The sequence below is a fragment of the Lathyrus oleraceus genome, chromosome 1 (genome assembly GCF_024323335.1).
Source record: "Lathyrus oleraceus cultivar Zhongwan6 chromosome 1, CAAS_Psat_ZW6_1.0, whole genome shotgun sequence".
NCBI classification, from domain to species: Eukaryota; Viridiplantae; Streptophyta; class Magnoliopsida; order Fabales; family Fabaceae; genus Lathyrus; species Lathyrus oleraceus.
The window spans coordinates 238,661,756-238,675,747 of NC_066579.1; positions in this window are offsets into that span (position 1 = coordinate 238,661,756).

The window sequence follows — 13,992 nt, forward strand, 5'->3', positions numbered from 1 at the left end:
ATTGAGCAGTGTTATCTACTAGTACATCAATGTGGGGTAGAGGGAAATTGTCTTTAAGAATTGCCATGTTCAGATCTCTGTAGTCTATGCACATTCTGACTTCCCATCTTTCTTTGGGACTGACACGATGTTAGCAACCCATTGTTGATACTTGGAAACGGCTAAGAATCATGTGTTAAACTACTTTCTAATCTCCTCTCTGATCTTTAGAGACATGTCTCCTCTAGTCCTTCTCAATTTCTGTTAGACTGGCCAACACTCTGGTTTGAGCGGTAGCTTGTGTATGACAATGTTCGCGTCTAGTCCTGACATGTCTTTATACGACCAAGTGAACACTTCTGCATACTCATGTAAAAGCTTGACTAATATTTCTTTGATCTTATACTCTAAGGCAGTGCCAACCTTAACCTCTTTCTTGTTTTCTTCGGTCCCTAGATTGATCACATCCACTAGTTCCTAATGAGGTTGAATTTCCTTGTGTTCTTGTTTCAACAATCTGGCCAATTCTCCAAGAAGCTCGCAATCATCCTTATCGCCTTCTTCCGCTTGGTTAATCGGGAATTCAAAGTCGTAAGGGATTATAATAGTGTTGTTTCCAATCAGTTCATTTATTAATCTGCACGAGGAAGGTTTACTTTATTATTATTTGTTGGGAATGACGTGCTGAGAGTGTATGGAAGATTTATTGCCATTTTTTGAAAAGAGGAAGATTTAAAATGAAAGGAAAATGATCTTAATTTGAAAACAAAAATGCAATTTTATTCATAAATAATTCGTTAAACAAAGAGAGGCCCTAGGAATCTTGTCCATTTGCCTTGGGCAAAGCAAACGACTTATTATTAAAAAACAGTAAATTACTTTGAAATCGAAATGATCTCCGGAATCTCAATGGCCTTCCAAATATTGAGAGAGGTATATGATGAACAACGACACACCAATTTAGATATCCATTCATTTTGTTCCTCAATCACAACCACACAATCTTCATCCATGTACCCAACACTGTGGAAAATGTCTTGGAGAGTATAAAATTTACTTTGATCACTCTTTTGAGACCCTATATTAGCCGGTTTGTAACCTAGGCCGAACCGATTCTTCTTTTAAGAAATCTCTACTAGCTTTCCCTAACCCAACTCTTCTCTACCCTTGATTAGTTCTAACATTTTCTCCCATGGAGAGGTTGACTTTTCTTTAGGAACTTCTATTCTTCGGCTAACTGCCACAATCTCCAAAGCTTGAAAAGGTACCTCCAATGTTTCTCCACAGCCTCTATGTATCTGAACGGCAAGAGGTGGATAATGAACATGTCTTACTCTCCCTCGATGATTATCATCTTATCATCCATTAAACTTCAAACATTGGCGAACAGTGGTGGTGACAACTCCTGTTGCATGGATCCAAGGTCGTTCTAGAAGTAAACTATATGATGGGTTAATGTCCATCACTTGGAAGGTAATTAGAAATATGTGTGGATCCATCATAATGGGTAGGTCAACTTATCCAATCACCATTCTCTTTGAGCCATCAAAGGCCCTGACTATCAGTGTGTTGGATTTCATGGATGTCCTCACAGTATTCAGCTTCCAAAAAGTGTTCTTTGGTAGGACATTCAAAGATGACACCGTATCTACTAGTAACCTTGAGATAAGACTATCTTGTCACTTGATTGATATATGCAAGGGCTTGTTGTGAGCCTGCCCCTCTGGTGGTAATTCATCATTGGTGAACCCTAAATAGTTGCTAGCAGTGATGTTAGCCACTATTTCGTCAAACTGGTTCATGGTTATATCGTGAGTAACATGCACCTCATTCAAGATCTTTAACACAACTATTCTATGAGCCTCTGAACTTAACAAAAGGGAAAGTATGAAGATCTTAGAAGGTGTTAGGTTTAGCTGGTCCACCACCTTATAATTGTGTTTCCTTATTAGTCTTAAGAATTCCTCAACTTCTTCTTGGGGCACACCCTTCTTAGAAGGTCCTTCCTTTGAAGGTACCACTTATTTCCCTTTTGAATTTTCAGGAGTATCCTTCTTTGATGGTTGTTTTTTAGTGAATACCCTTCCACTTCGAGTCATACCTCCCACCCCAATGATGTTAGTGACTGTTAGATCAAACGCTAGAGGCTTCTCTCCCACATATGATGTACTAGTGTAGTTCCATGGTATAAACTTAGTATCTACATAAGAAAATGGTGACAAAACATGGAAGACAATGGGGTCTTCTGACTTTGCTGACATTTGACATGATATCTGGCATGGCATAGGAATTAGTATATAAACCGACATCTAAGGAGACAATGGTACATGAATCGGGAATGATGGCTACTGATGACACTGAAATTCACCGTATTTTTGACTCTGATTTCGCATGCATTTTAGTTGTTTTATTGTTATTTTGTTTTGTTATTACTATGAGCTAAAAATCCTAAAAATCGGCATTTTGCACTTGTGGCTCCCATTGTGGCTGGCGCCATGGGCCCAACCATGACGTGTCATAGTTCAACTTCTCCTCAACTGCCACATCTCCCACGATCTCCACTTGGGCGCCATAATTTACTCCTATGGCAAGCGCCATGATGTGGTGGCGGGCGCCACAAGAACAAAGATGTTTCCCTCCCAAATTCAAACTTAGAGGCATCCTTGTCATTTCCGTTATTTTCCTTGCCTATAAATAGAGTCTTGATTTCACTTGTTTCTTCATCCAAACTTAGTTACAACTAGGCATATATTCTTATTGTAAAAGTGGTAATCGCTTCACATCGGAGTGTTGCCACACTGTGTAATCGAGTCTGTAATCGAGTTTGGAGCACTTTGGAAGGAAGTTAATCCTGTCGCCATTTTCATTTCTGTTACGCACTTTATTTGACCCTCCGATTGGAGTAGGTTTTATTGCTTTACCTTTGTCTACTTTATTTTCCCGCACTCGCACTTTACTTTGTTTATTTCTTCGCACTGCCTTTATTTCGTTTACTTTCCCGCACTGCCTTTACTGTATTTACTTTCCCGCACTCGCACTACTTTTATTTACTTTCCCGCGCTCGCACTTTACTTTGTTTACTTCTTGCACCGCACTATTTTTATTTATTTTCCGCACTCGCACTACTTTTATTTATTTTCCGCACTCGCACTACTTTTATTTATTTTCCGCACTCGCACTACTTTTATTTACTTTCCGCACTCGCACTACTTTTATTTAAATTAAAATGCATTCTTACTTTACCATGTCTAGCTAAACCTATAAAGGTTAGAATGTAAGGATCGTAATTGAACCAATAATCCGTACAATTGTTCGTAGAAACACTTAAGGGCTATTTTGACTTTCAACTTAAGTTTTCCCGCACTTAATTTCCGTTGGGTAAGATCGAAAGCCGTCCAACGTCTTTTTAAACTTAGTTGTTTTTAACTATTTCAAATACAGCGAAAGCGCTTTGTTTAGTTCATTAGGAGTTTTTAACTTAAAAAGAAAAGTGATTTTAAAACTATTTTTGAACGCGTTTATAAGTTTAGAGTCTGGTTCGTGAGAACCTCTTTTGGTTAAGAAATCCAAGTCAAAATACTTTTTAACTTAGTCAAGACACTATATTTCTTAAAAATAGGTTTACTACTCTAATGCAATGCACGCCTTTTTATAAGTGACAATAAGCGGGTTTGATTAGGGAGTACAACTCGGTTATGAATACGCGAAAGCGACAGTTCCCGTTAAATTGGTTCTTTTCAAAGTAGTAAACACTGCCCATAAGTAATTCTATTAGCAAGTACTTGGATTATTAATTGATTATGTGAATTACATTCGAACCTGTCTTTATTAATTGAATTTTATTTAATACTTTATTTTTCATTGTGCACTCTTAAAACCCCTATTTCGATTACCTTAGATAAACACCGTAACGATAGATAATGATAGATTGACACTTGGTCTCTGTGGATTCGATAATCTTTTATATTACTCTGACACGTTCGTATACTTGCGAAAAGCACGCATCAGCTACGCCTCTTCTCTTTGGTAAGGAATATCAAAGGTTAGGTTCCCCTGAGATTCTATAGATGAAACATCTTCTATCTTCTTTGAGTATCCAATTTGAACCAAACCCTGGTTCATCATTTGTTGAAGACACCTCTTCATCTTCTCACATTTGTCTGGGTTAGACCGACAAATCTTGAAATCACCATGTAACTCTTCAAATACCTTGTAGCCAATAAATCTTTCAAATATTCTAGACATAGGTGTCTTTATTTTGTCCACCCTCTGGATTAAAACACTACCTTGTGATTTTTAAATGGCGTTGATAGTTGGGCCATCGTGCCCTGGCATTGGATTATTCTTGACGTTCAAATTTTCAGCAATAAAAGAAATAACCTTACAGTCGAGCAAGTCTTGGACCTTAAATTTAAGATCCAAGCACCTCTCGGTAGTATGCCGTGGTGAACCAGCATGAAAATCACATCTAGTGTTTGCATCATATCCGCGAGGAGGAGGTGTTGGTGGAGTTGCAAGAGGTCTAGTTTCCACCAATCCTCTTTGTAGTAAGTATGGAAGGATTTGAGTATACTTCATAGGTATAGGGTCAAAATACTTCCTAAGACTTTGTTGATCCCTTCGGGGATACCCATTTTATTGTTGATTTTGCGGAGGCGGTACCCTATGCTGTTGAGCTTGAGGCTTGAAGTATGCGGTTGCGGGTACTTATTAGGATTTATTGTAGCCACATAAGGATTGTAAGGCACTTGGGAATACCCATCCATTGTAACAACATTGACATCACCCTTCTTTGAATTATTGTTGTTAGGATACCTTTTATTATTGTGTTGACCAAAAGATGATTTTCTGATCTTTCCGCTTTTCAACGCATTCTCGATTCTTTCCCCAATTATCACCAAGTCAGCAAAACCTATTGATACTGATCCTATCATCTTTTTGTAATATCGTCCTTGTAAAGTGACCATGAATATATTGAAGGAGAATTGCCAACCAAGGCGCAGCGGAATTTAAAAATTTCTCCATTTAGTGATCCTTACGAATGGGCATGATCAGTGATAAAATCGTTACCTCTTGTGGCGATTCAAACCTTTGGTGCAGATCTCTTGTAACGATCAAAACCTTGGATACAAATCCACGGGTCGATCACGAAGGTTGAACGATGAAAACGTCTCTACTCAGTCCACATGAACGGATTCCTTCAATCTCAGTGCTAGCTGGTACGAATGAAGGCTTTGAGTGAGAGAGAGTGAGGGAAATGAAACTCCAAGTCTTTACTTGAGTTTGAGTCTGAGTGGAGTGACAATGCTTCTACCCAAGGGTTCTATTTATAGAACCACTTGTGTGGGTTTCAAGCTAAAAAGCCCACTTAAGTGTATTTTGGCACATATCTCATAATATGCCAAAATCACTTAAGTATTTGGTACCTTACCATATTTCGTATTCCACTTAAGTGCACCGTACCTTACGATGTTCCTTAGTTACTCTATCTCTTATCAATCCGTCCTTTGTGTGTGACCCTGTAGGTTTTTGCGATGTTGGCAATTATGTTAAATCACGCATTTAACATAATAAATAGTGAGCGGTATCTAGCAACACATCACTGCTACCCAAGTCACGAAAATGTCATGTGATCTGACAAAACCTCCTGTGATAATAATTATGTGTATAATTACCCCTTTGCCCTTATGTCTATATTGAACACAAGGTATAGACCGTGTCACCCTTGTCCAGTTCAATATTGGGCCCATAGACATTTATCCTGTTACGCAGGATGGGCAAATTCCATCTAGGACACTCATGTCCCTCAGCATGCTTTGTGGAGTACCCATCAACTGTCTTTATGGTTATCCAGTTACGGACAACGTTGGATCAACAATAAAGCACTCGACTCTACATCTAGGATCCATAGTGGTTTCAGGCCGAAGAGTGGTATACACTATTATCACCATGAGAATAACTTATGACACTTTACATAACTTTCTATATAATATTCTCATAGCGGGTTAATCCGGTATAAATATTACTCATAATATTCATACCTATATTTAAGACTTGATAACTCTTTATCCATGATCCATGAGATGTGATCATCAGTCTACAAACATAATAGTCTTAATGCTTTAATGTTATCCCACTTCACACTAAAGCTCGACTACGGATACTTTAAGAATAGTGTCCTTATGTTTAATGTGCTCTCATGATTAAGTCACACTTAATACATTAAACGAACTATCTATTCCGGGGACTTTATTAATCAACCATAATAAAGAAAATGCCTTTTATTATTAATAAATAATTCGATACAAGTACCAAAAGTATTGGCCTCTAAGACTTACACCAACAATCTCCTACTAGCACTAGAGCCAATCAGGCATACCCCTTATGCCCATTGATCTAGTATGGCCATCATGCTTCTGCTGCGCAAGAGGCTTTGTTAGTGGGTCAGCAATATTGTCAAGTGTAGGTACTTTACATATTTTCACATCTCCTCTATCTATTATCTCTCGAATGAGATGATAACGCCTAAGTATGTGTTTGGATCGTTGGTGAGATCTAGGCTCCTTAGCTTGTGCGATAGCACCATTGTTATCACAATAGAGACCAATGGGATCCACAACGCTAGGGACTATGCCAAGTTCACTAATGAACTTCCTGATCCAAACAACTTCCTTTGCTGCACTTGAGGCAGCAATATACTCGGCCTCGGTTGTAGAATCAGCAACTGTATCTTGCTTTGAACTTTTCCAGCTCACAGCGCCACCGTTCAAGCAAAACACATAACCAGATTGCGATCTAAAGTCATCCTTATCTGTCTGGAAGCTAGCATCGGTGTAACCAATTACAGCCAACTCTTCCTGACCTCCATATATCAAGAATGAGTCCTTAGTCCTTCTCAAGTACTTAAGGATATTCTTGACAGCTATCCAATGGGCATCACCAGGATCAGATTGGTACCTACTCGTTGCACTCAACGCATACGAGACATCTGGTCGAGTACATAACATGGCATACATGATAGATCCTATTGCAGCTGCATATGGAATCTTATTCATGCGATCCCTTTCTTCCTTAGTTGAAGGGGATTGTGTTTTTGATAGACACAGGCCATGTTGCATAGGTATGAATCCTTTCTTGGAATCATGCACATTAAAGCGTCTCAGCACTTTGTCTATGTATGTACTCTGACTTAGGCCAAGCAGTTTTCATGATCTATCTCTATAGATTCTGATTCCTAATATATAGGCTGCTTCACCTAGGTCCTTCATAGAAAAGCATTTCCCCAACCAAGTCTTTACTTGTTGCAGGGTAGGGACATCGTTTCCAATGAGTAATATGTCATCTACATATAATACCAGGAAAACGATCATGCTCCCACTAACCTTCTTGTAGACACAAGGCTCATCTTCGTTCTTGATGAATCCATATTGTTTTACCGTTTCATCAAAACGAAGATTCCAACTTCTGGAAGCTTGCTTCAATCCATAGATTGATCTTTGTAGCTTACATATCTTTTGGGCCTCTTCTGGTATATCAAATCCTTCAGGTTGTGTCATGTACACATCCTCAAGAAGATTCCCATTAAGGAAAGCAGTTTTGACATCCATCTGCCATATTTCATAATCATGATATGCAGCGATAGCAAGTAAAATCCGAACAGATTTAAGCATTGCAACTTGTGAAAAGGTTTCATCATAGTCAACCCCATGAATTTGTTTATATCCTTTTGCAACCAGTCTTGCCTTATAGGTATGTACCTTACCATCCATGTCAGTCTTCTTTTTGAAGACCCACTTGCATCCTATAGGATTAACTCCTACAGGAGGCTCTACCAAGGTCCAAACTTGGTTTGTGTATATGGAATCTATTTCGGATTTCATGGCTTCTAGCCACTTCTTAGACTCGGGACCAGTTATGGCCTCTTGGTAGGTCACAGGCTCATTTTGATCCATGAGTAATACATCACCTTGATCTGTTATGAGATATCCATATCTCTCAGGTAGGTGATGTATCCTGCTTGACCTACGCTGGTCTTGTTCTACTTGAGCAGGTTGCTCTTCCACAACCACTTGTGTTTCCTGATCTAATTCCTCCATAGGTGTATCGATGCTTTGTGATTCTTGAATTTCTTCAAGCTCTACTTTCCTCCCACTGGTTCCTTTGGAAATAAAATCCTTTTCTAGGAAAACTCCAGTTCGAGCGACAAACACTTTGCCCTCAGAAGGATTGTAGAAGTAATATCCTCTTGTTTCTTTAGGATACCCCACAAATAAGCATTTGTCAGATTTGGGCTCAAGCTTAGTTGAAATTTGTCGTTTCACATAAACTTCGCAACCCCAAATCTTCATGTAAGACATATGTGGTCTCTTACCACTCCATATCTCATATGGTGTCTTATCAACCTTTTTGGATGGAACACGGTTAAGTGTGTAAGTTGCTGTCAATAGCGCATGTCCCCAAAAGGAGCTTGGAAGATCGGCGTGACTCATCATGGATCGGACCATGTCCAACAGGGTTCGATTTCTTCTCTCAGACACACCATTCCATTGGGGTGTTCCAGGAGGAGTGAGTTGGGATAGGATCCCACACTCTTTCAGATGGTCATCAAACTCTAGGCTTAAATACTCACCACCTCGATCTGATCGAAGAGTTTTAATATTCTTACCTAGTTGGTTTTGTACTTCATTCTTGAATTCCTTGAACTTTTCAAAGGACTCTGATTTGTGTTTCATTAAATACACATAACCATATCTACTGAAATCATCAGTGAATATGATGAAGTACTGAAAACCTCCCCTGGCTGGTATGTTCAGTGGTCCACATACATCAGTATGTATGAGGGCCAAAAGATCATTAGCTCTTTCACCTTTTCCTGTGAATGGAGACTTTGTCATCTTTCCAATTAAACAAGATCTGCATGTCTCATATGATTCATAATCAAAAGAGTCCAAGAGTCCATCTTTATGGAGTTTGGAAATGCGTTTCTCATTTATGTGGCCTAATCGACAATGCCAAAGGTAAGTTGGATTTAACTCATTAGGTTTCATCCTTCTAGTATTAATGTTATAAACTGGCATCTCAAGATCAAGGACATATAATCCATTGTTCATTTGAGCAGTAGCATAGAATATATCATTCAAATAAATTGAACAACAATTGTTCTTTATTATGAACGAAAAACCGAACTTGTCCAAACAAGAAACGGAAATAATATTCCTGCTAATTGCAGGTACATAATAACAGTTCTCTAACTGAATTATTAAACCACTAGGTATAGTTAATTCATAAGTTCCTACGGCTAAGGCAGCAACCTTTCCTCTATTACCAACTCGTAGGTCGACTTCACCTTTTGCCAATTTTCTACTCCCTTTTAGTCCTTGCACATTTGTACAAATGTGAGAACTGCATCCAGTATCTAATACCCATGATGCAGAAGTAGACAAATTTATTTCAATAACAAAAATACCTGAAGTTGGAGTCTCTACTCCATTCTTCCTATCTTCCAGGTACTTTGGGCAGTTCCTCTTCCAGTGTCTGGTCTTACCGCAATGGAAGCAGGTGCCTTCTTTTTCTATGCCTCCACTAGGCTTTAAAGCAGCACTAGTGGGTTTGGGTATGGCAACTTCCTTGCCTTTCCCTTTATCATGTTTGAGGACAATCCTCAGGTTTCGGTACCAATCCAGGAAATTTGTCCCATACAATTTTTTCTTGTTAAGGTTTGATCGCAATATGTTGTTAGAGGTGTTTGTTGTCATGGTAATCTACACAATGATTAATGAAAATATAAGTATCATTGACATATTTAATTAGGCCTTTAATTAAATATGCTCCCACTATTTTACTCAAAACAAATGACCTTCATCACTTGATTCGGAAAATCCCGTTGGAAGATTTTCTAGTAGGTCGAGATCCATATTTCACTTCGTTCTAAGTCCGCATAGGCGGATTACACAAAACTAGGTTATTTAGGTAGGAACTCCTTCCAATTGTATCTCATACAACTCTCGAAAATTTCAGTTGGGTGAATAACTCCTTATTCTAATCCATCATATGGATCATTCCCAACTCTTACTTCTAAACATATATATAATCTTATTATAATTTGTTTAGTTAAGTTTGACCCATTGTTTTAACAGTTGGATATTACAATTATCCCATCGCACCTTACTAATATATAGATCATGCACCTCGCGTAGGCGAAACCTACATTATCCATTACTAGTCTTGATGAGTGTTAAAACTTGGAAAGCAAAAACTTAATATTTAATTTGAGGGAATTGCAATTTTTCTGATCTCACTGGCTTGTTTATCATATAAACCGTCTCTCACATGCATCAACATACATTCACATGCATCAACGTACATACAAACACAATGAAACAGTTATGGCCCCTAGCGCAATTGTTCTCCCAAGCCAATGAGAGAACCTAAGCTAACCTACAACGATCTAAGCTTCTCCAAGCAAGATCTTCAAGGTTGTCCTCCTTTGGCACTGACTTCTTTGCTTTCTTCATATCATTACATTACATAAAAGAAACTCGTTTTACATACGAAGGAGTGAGATAAGAAAAGAAGTTACATTTGGGAGATTAAGAGAGAGGCACGACACGCAGGTCGTATTTTAAAACCCAAAACAAAATAAAGGAAGACTAAGGTCATAACCGATCACCACAAGACAATAATAAACACTTTATTATTATTATTATTAATTCCTTTAATTAATTAAAATCAAATTAAATCTCGACGATCGATCACCACATTTTAATGAACAATTCATTTAAAATCAATGTCGCTTTTCGCATCAACACTTGATACTTTTAAAGCACTGAGTTAGCCGAACGGGTGAATTTTGCCTTGCGTTAACCGGTTAACACTGTTTGAAATCTGTTCAAAAAATTCTTTTCTGCCTTGCGTTAACCGGTTAACCAAATGCGTTAACCGGTTAACACTGTTTGAAAATGTCTTGGAAAACTGTTTTCTGCCTTGCGTTAACCGATTAACCATATGCGTTAACCGGTTAACACTGTTTGAAAAATTAAAAAAAAATATTTCGTATTGCGTTAACCGGTTAACCATATGCGTTAACCGGTTAACACTGTTCCAAAAAAGTGTTTAGAAAGCACAACTCTTGTGCAATCACAACCCTAATCGCATAACTCTCTGACAACACAACCCTTGTGCCGTCACTAACCCTGATGCACCAATTTCAGACCGTCAAACATATCTCGATTGTTGATTCAGTATGATTGATCAACACGTCATTGCTTCACCATACTAATGTCAGATCAAGAAGCAAATGACCATTGAAGCGCTCAAAGGAAAACAATCATTGAGTGTTTGAATGAACGAAACGAGAACACTATATCATATAAAATGTATTTTGCATCAGGAATACATATATCATATATATGACTTGATCGATCTCAATTTAATCTTTGATTCATTCTGTCTTTAATCATATTAATACAAAACAAAAACAGTTATCAGATTTATGGTTTCGTAAGTGGCTCTGATACCACTGATGGAGAATTGCCATCCAAGGTGCAGCGGAATTTAAAAATTTCTCCATTTAGTGATCCTTACGAATGGGAATGATCAGTGATAGAATCGTTACCTCTTGTGGCGATTCAAACCTTTGGTGCAGATCTCTTGTAACGATCAAAACCTTGGATACAAATCCATGGGGCGATCACGAACGTTGAACGATAACAACGTCTCTACTCAGTCCACACGAACGGATTCCTTCAATCTCAGTGTTAGCTGGTACGAATGAAGGCTTTGAGTGAGAGAGAGAGAGGGAAACGAAACTCCAAGTCTTTACTTGAGTTTGAGTCTGAGTGGAGTGACAATGCTTCTACCCAAGGGTTCTATTTATAGAACCACTTGTGTGGGTTTCAAGCTAAAAAGCCCACTTAAGTGTATTTTGGCCCATATCTTATAATATGCCAAAATCACTTAAGTATTTGGTACCTTACCATATTTCGTATTCCACTTAAGTGCACCGTACCTTACGATGTTCCTTAGTTACTCTATCTCTTATCAATCCGTCCTTTGTGTGTGACCCTGTAGGTTTTCGCGACGTTGGCAATTATATTAAATCACACATTTAAAATAATAAACAGTGAGCGGTATCTAGCAACACATCACCGCTACCCAAGTCACGAAAATGTCATGTGATCTGACAAAACCTCCTGTGATAATAATTATGTGTATAATTACCCCTTTGCCCGTATGTCTATATTGAACACAAGGTGTAGACCGTGTCACCCTTGTCCAGTTCAATATTGGGCCCATAGACATTTATCCTGTTACGCAGGATGGGCAAATTCCATCTAGGACACTCATGTCCCTCAGCATGCTTTGTGGAGTACCCATCAATTGTCTTTATGGTTATCCAGTTACGGACAATGTTGGATCAACAATAAAGCACTCGACTCTACATCTAGGATCCATAGTGGTTTCAAGTCGAAGAGTGGTATACACTATTATCACCATGAGAATAACTTATGACACTTTGCATAACTTTCTATATAGTATTCTCATAGCGGGTCAATCCGGTATAAATATTACTCCTAATATTCATACCTATGTTTAAGACTTGATAACTCTTTATCCATGACCCATGAGATGTGATCATCAGTCTACAAACATAATAGTCTTAATGCTTTAATGTTATCCCACTTCATACTAAAGCTCGACTATGGATACTTTAAGAATAGTGTTCTTATGTTTAATGTGTTCTCATGATTAAGTCACACTTAATATATTAAACGGACTATCTATTCCAGGGACTTTATTAATCAACCATAATAAAGAAAATGCCTTTTATTATTAATAAATAATTCGATACAAGTACCAAAAGTATTGGCCTCTAGGGCTTACACCAACACATATCCACTAGTTCACTCTCCAACAAATGAGGTTGTACCCGGGAGGCTAATTCCCTCCATCTTTGAGCTTACCGTCCATGGTTGGAGGGGTAGATGTGGAAGCAACCTTCCTTTTGTCAGCCTCAGCCTCTCTTGCCATCATATTAGTGATGGTGCACATGAGTTGGTCGATCTTATCTTTCATCCCTTCCAAATTTACTTTTACTGAGTCCATATCACCCATGAGAGCAACTTGGTTTTGTTCGAGTTGTTCCATGGTCTTCTTTTGTTGAGCTCGAGTTTGGTAAGGCAGTCGAAGAGTCGATTTGTCTTGAGCAATGATTCTACGAGAATAGGGGGAAAATGAATTTTGTTTCCTTTTTTATGCATGTATTTGTATGAATGAATGTATCAGTATGCAAAAATTATATTTTAGAGGAATCTTAACCATTCATCGATTGTAAGAAAAATAATAGAAATTTGAAGTATTTTATTTAATGATTAAAAGAAAAAGGTAACAAGAAAAACCCAATAATTGTTCACAACTTATAGAAAGGGAAACACATAAAATTGAAAACCATTACAAATAAGACTTCTAACATCTTTACTTAATCCTAGTCCTAAATTCCTCCACCATATAACGACACATCTTGAGAAAGTCACAAATTTCTCTTTGAGGTTTGAAGATATCTTCCATGAACTCAGCTTCCTTCAGACTTCGGGGAATTTCCTCAATCATGTCATTAGACGACATGACCAACTTTAGATATTTCTCCCTATAGTATCTGACTTCTTCTTGAAGTTTTACCATAATGGCCTTGTCTTCCTCAAGAGCATCCACCATTTCTTAATTATGACCTTCTATACAAATGCACCAATTTATCATTTCTTCATATGCTTCTTCTAAGAGATGCATTTGTCTCTTGAAACCCACCACTTCTTCATAGGCTCCAATCCATTTTGAAGGAAGGAAGTCAAAGAGACCCTCAACAACTCATGTCCTTAGTATTGAGTCCATAGTCTGTCTTCGGGCTTCGTGGAGAGCATTAACTAGGCTTTGGACTTTATCTTCCAAGGCTTAAATGCAAGCTTCATACTCATCATTTGATTCCCTCTGAATCCTAGTTGAGTTTAACCAAGTACC